Source organism: Malania oleifera, chromosome 13, assembly GCF_029873635.1.
Source record: "Malania oleifera isolate guangnan ecotype guangnan chromosome 13, ASM2987363v1, whole genome shotgun sequence".
Lineage (NCBI taxonomy): Eukaryota > Viridiplantae > Streptophyta > Magnoliopsida > Santalales > Ximeniaceae > Malania > Malania oleifera.
Window position 1 is genome coordinate 58,204,186 of NC_080429.1, and position 6,000 is coordinate 58,210,185.

Consider the following 6,000-nt stretch of genomic DNA (forward strand, 5'->3'; position numbering starts at 1 on the left):
TCGTTCAAAATTTCATGCTCTTTTTGAGAATTTTAAACAAACTCTTCATTTTTCCTTTTAAGTGATTCATTTTCTTCTTTTAAATAAAATTCTATTTGTTTTGACAAAGCAAGCTCTTTCTCAACATTTTTATTCTTCTTTTTTACTAAAAGTAATTCATCAAACAATTTAACATAACCATTCACAATTTCATCATATAAAGGTGCATAATCCCCCTCATCCGAACTTATTTCATCTTCTTGTTCGTTAGCCATGAAGCAAGGATATGCTTCTTTCTCATTTTCATCATTGGTGGCTAATCCATCGATTTGATCCCAAGTAGCACCATTTATGGCATTATGATCCCCATTTAGAAAATTTTCTTCATTTTGATTTAGGGGGCAATTTTAGCATGTCATGCCTAGAGTTAATATAATTGCAACATTCAATGCATGACTCTTCTTTTTCTTTTTGTTGCATTCTTTTACTTAAAAGTTTCTTAACTTCTCTTGTGAAGAATGCAATATCATTATCTTCAATTATTTCTTGTTGATTAGTATAAGATGATTCTAAGACAAAACCATTTTCTATCTTAGGTTTTTCTAGATTTCTTAGTTCTTCAATGGTCATAGATGACTTAGGTAAAGATTGGAGAATTTTTTGAATATAATCTTCTAATGAATAAATTCTACCAAATGCTTTCAAGTTGTTTATGAGGTGTGTGAACTGAGTGAGCATGGAAGAAATTTCTTCACCATCATTTAACTAGCATGCAAATTTTTGTTTGTTCATTTTGAGATGGATTTCCATAGATATTTTCAAGTACACCCCAAATTTCTTTTGTGGTTTTACATTCGCAAATAAAACTATGTACAACATCATTTAAACCACAATAAATAATATGCATTGCTTTAAAATTGAGTTCAACTAACCTTTTTTCGCTTGGTGATTGTTCCAATAAAGCCTTTGGAATATCCTCATTTTTCTTTGTAATTGAGAAGTTTCCTTTAGAGATGATCTCCCACAAATTCAAGTTGTATGCTTGAATGAATACATTCATTTTATTTTTCCACGCATGGTAGTTGGAACCATTGAACATCGGTGGTTGATATACGGATCGTCCATGCAAAGGGGTGCTCACCAAGTACTCCATTTGATCTTTACACTCTGGATTTTACTCCGAAAATACAAGTGGCTCGCTCTGATAACACTTGTTGGTTGCCCCAGCCCGAGAGTATATAGTCTAGAGGGGGGGTGAGTAGACTCTTTTTACGGAATACGAATTTTTCTATGAAATAAAAACTCTAGGCAAGATACAAGAAATTATATCGCAATATGAATATAAATCATGCACAAGATATAAAATAAAGAGTGTAAGGGAGAGAAAGAACAACACCGGTATTTTTACGTGGTTCGGCACCAAGCCTCATCCATGGCTTAGCACCAAGCTAAGGATTCCACAATACACTATAATCGCTCCTTCCGCAGCGGAGCAAGCCTTACGAAATTGGGAAAAAATCCCTACCGCTCACAAAGAGCCTTTATTAATTCGGTTCACAAAGAACCTTACAACATGGTTCACAAAGAACCTTTCACATGAAGATGGAAGATTATAAAGAATGCTCCTTACAATGAGCAAATATGATTTAAAACTCAAACCTCACACTATTCTCTAAAGAATTGAATCAAGCACAATAAGTGAGTAAGAGAGAATGAGCACATGTAATAAAGAACTAATATGCAATGTGCTAGGTTTTGTATAAAATGATGTTTTTTACTAACAATAATCAAAGACCTTCAAAACCATGTTAATAAAAGTCTAATAGCTTGTATTTATAACCCACGATCCTTAGGAGTCGTTAACTAGCCGTTGGGGGGAAGAAAAAATATTTTATTTGGCAAACTAGCCGTTTTCCGCCCGTTAGTGTCATTCTGCCCATTGGACTCGTCGACGAATCCCCTGTGTTCGTCGATGAGGGCCCTGAATCAGAAACATTCATAAATATTAAAGTTGTGTAATTTTGTCTTAGCTTTCTAAGGACACCAAGATCGTCTCATTTGGACCTTTCTATAAAAAGTTATGCCCAAAATAACGAAGGGTGTTCAGGACTCAAGGTTGCACTACGGTAGTGACGATTGCTTTGTTTTTCCTTGTCAAAAAGCGTTTTAATGACTTAAAACATTCTTCAACAAAAGTATATGAAATATATTGAGTCTAATGAAGATTAAAACTTTTCCAAGTGAGTTTCCCCATAAATATAAGATATCTTGTTTTATGAAAACATATTTGAAAACTCGTTTCGATATCTTATATGCTTAGTATGTCCTTAGTTGAAAATATGCTTGACTTTTAGGATTTTAGGATGTAGAGCTAGTTTTTTAAAATTGGGACCAAGTTTTGAAAATGTTTATAACTCATATATTATTTAACACTTGTCCCATTTTGAAAACTTAATTGAGTATAGGATTATTTTGACAACCTCTTTGTTTTTACTTTGAAAACTATGAATTGTGAGTTTGTTACTTTTGTGCAGATCTTATATGCTCATGTGTCGTAGTATGCTTATGCAATGGCTCAACTCTTACTCAGAAATCATGCAAGACACACACGGCAAGAGTTATAATACGCACTCACTCACACAACCCTTATTACAATTAATTTATACACAATAAAAATTTCGAGATGTGCTTTGGTGCTTCTGAGTTAGTATCCTTCCGATCTTTTCTATTTGATGTCTACTAGGTCCGATCTTTGCTTCTGATTTGGCACCTCTGTGTATCTGACACTTTGTACCTATACTAGATAAGATCTACAAGGATGAAAATACTAGAAACAACAAATATGTTAATATCATCAAAACATATAAACCAAGATAGTGTAGCTGACAGGGCTAACAAATTTAATAGGGTGATGGCATGTAACTCGGCTAAAGAAATTTGGGAAAAATTAGAAGTTACATATGAAGGCACTGAGGAAGTCAAGGATAGTAGGATAGACATGCTCACCCTTGAATATAAGGCATTTAAAATGACAGTTGATGAATCTATACAATCCATGTACATTAGATTCACAAATATCATCAATTCTTTGAATGCACCTGGAAAGACTTGCCCTACTTATGAGTTGATCAGAAAATTACTCAAGGGATTACCTCCAGTGTGGGAAGTGAAAGCTACAGCAATAGTAAAAGGGAGAAATATGAAGGAGACGTCAGTGGACGAACTCATTGGATCGCTCATCACCTATGAGCTAGCAATAAACGAGAGGAAAAATGAGCAAAGCAAAGCAAAGAAGGTCACTGCACTTAAGGCATCATCAAGCTACTCAAGTGAAGGAAGTGATTCTGAAATGGATGATGACATGGCCTTGCTAACAAAGATGTTCGGGAAGTTCTTAAAGAAGAACAAGAAGTTCAACAGAAAATCTCGAAACTCTAAATCGGAAATAGGAGAGACTAGAATGAAGAAAAAGAAGGAGGATCCACCAACATGCTACAATTGCCGAGAAGTTGGACACATCAAGCCTGAGTGCCCCAAGTTCGTGATAGCCTCAAAGAAAAAGAAGAAGGCACTGAAAGTTAGTTGGCATATTCACAGCACTAGTGGTTCAGAATCTGAATCCAGCAACGATGAGATTGTCAATCTGTGTCTAATTGCACATGATGACTTTGAGGTACAATCATCATTTTCATCATCTTCGTATTATTCTAGTGAGTCTGAAAATGAAAATGACTTGATTTCATATGATGAACTGAAACAAGAATACCTATACTCTATTAAAATGCTTGAGAAGAAAACAAAGAAAATCTCTGAGCTAAAAAGAAAAGTCAAAGAACTTTCAGATTTGATTGAACGCTAAAATGAATCTCATGTATCTTTCATAAGAGATAAAGATTTTCAAATTGAGGAGTTAGAAAAAGATTTCAAAGATAAATCTAAAATTATTGGAAAATTTACTAAAGGACAAAACAATTTTGAAAAGCTCCTAGGATCTCAAAGAAATTCCCTGGAAAAGGAAGGGCTTGGCTTTAATGGAAAGGAAAATCTAAAGAATAGACACCTTTACATGGGTTATTTTAGAAAATAGTCAAAGTCATATGTTCCAACTAAGAATTATTATAGAAACACCACATGCTTTAAATGTAGAAGGTTGGGTCACATACAATTCGACTGTTCTTTCAAAAATAAAGATGTAAAAATTTAAACAATATAGAAGGTGAAAGGTCAATCTAGTACTAACCCCCCTGGACCCAAGCAAATCTGGGTACCAAAACTAGTTGTTTGATTGTGTTTTTGCAAATATGCTTAAGATCAGCATCGTCGAAAGACAAATGGTATATGGATACCAGATGCTCACGTCACATGACTGGGGATAAAGCAAAGTTCACATCCATTATACCCAAGGATGAAAGATTTGTTACTTTTGGAGGTAATGCTAAGGGAAAAATCATAGGTGTAGCTAAAGTCGGTAATGATTACTCACTCATTATAGATTATGTTTTATTGGTTGAAGGTTTAAAGCACAATTTATTGAGCATAAGTTTACTATGTGATAAGGGTTACAAAGTGTCTTTTGAGCATGAAGGGTGCATAGTTGAACACAAAATTGACAATAAAATATTGTTCATTGCTAAGCATCGTGAAAACGTATATAGCACAAGCTTTGATAACTTAACTTCACAGAGTGTGACATGCTTATCTGCTATGAATGAAATAAGCTGGATTTGGCATAAGAGACTAGGACAGACAAACATGCATTTAATCTCAAAACTAGTAAAGAAAGAATTAGTTAAGGGATTGCCTAAGACTAAATTTGTAAAAGATAAAATCTATTATGCATGCCAACTAGGAAAACAAGCAGGAACAAGCTTTAAGAAGAAGAAAGAAATCTCTACTATTATGCCACTCCAAATGCTACACATAGACTTATTTGGACCAAACCAAATTCAGAGTTTAGGAGGAAAATCATACGCCTTTGTCATAATTGATGATTTTTCAAGATACACATGGGTACTATTCTTAGGTCACAAAGATGAAGCATGTGAACAATTTATAAACCTATGAAAGAAAATCCAAAATGAAAAGGGATATACAATTACTAAAATTCAAAGTGATCGGGTAGAGAATTCAAAAATCAAGGCATGGAAGACTATTGTAATTCATTAGGAATTGCCCCTAAATTTTTAGCACCTAGAACACCACAACATAATGGTGTAGTTGAAAGGAAGAATAGGTCTATACAAGAAATGGCCACAACTATGCTTAACGAACATAAATTAACTAAATACTTCTAGGTTGAGGCAGTGAATACCGCCTACTATGTTCTAAATAGAGTTCTGATTAGACCATCACTTAATAAGACCCCTTACAATTTATGGAATGGGCATAGACCAAACATATTATATTTTCATGTCTTTGGCTATAAATGTTTTGTGCTTAGAGACAATGAACACCTAGGAAAGTTTGATGTGAAATCTGATGAAGGCATCTTCCTAGGGTATGCATTAGATAGTAAAGCCTACAAAGTACATAACAAATGAACATTGACGATCATAGAATCTATTCATGTTGTGTTCGATCAGTCAAATCCCTTCTCCAAAAGAACCGATGAAGATGAAATTGAATTAAACAAATAATTTGAAGAACTATCAATTGAGAATGATTCAGAAAAGAAAAATGAACTTAAGGAACCATCCATTGAAATTGATCAAATTGAAAATGAGGTTAATGAACCACCTAGAGAATGTAAATATATAAAGAATCATCCCATTGATCAAATAGTAGGTGAACTATTACGTGGAGTAGCCACTTGCTCCTCTCTTAGGAACATGATTAGTCATTTTGCATTTCTATCTCAAGAAGAACCTAAGAATGTGAGCGAAGCTATGGAGGATGAATCTTGGGTGTTGTCCATGCAAGAAGAGTTAAATTAATTTGAGAGAAACAAAGTATGGACACTAGTTCCCAAACCTGAGGATAAATCAATCATTGGAACCAAATGGATATATAAGAATAAGAAAG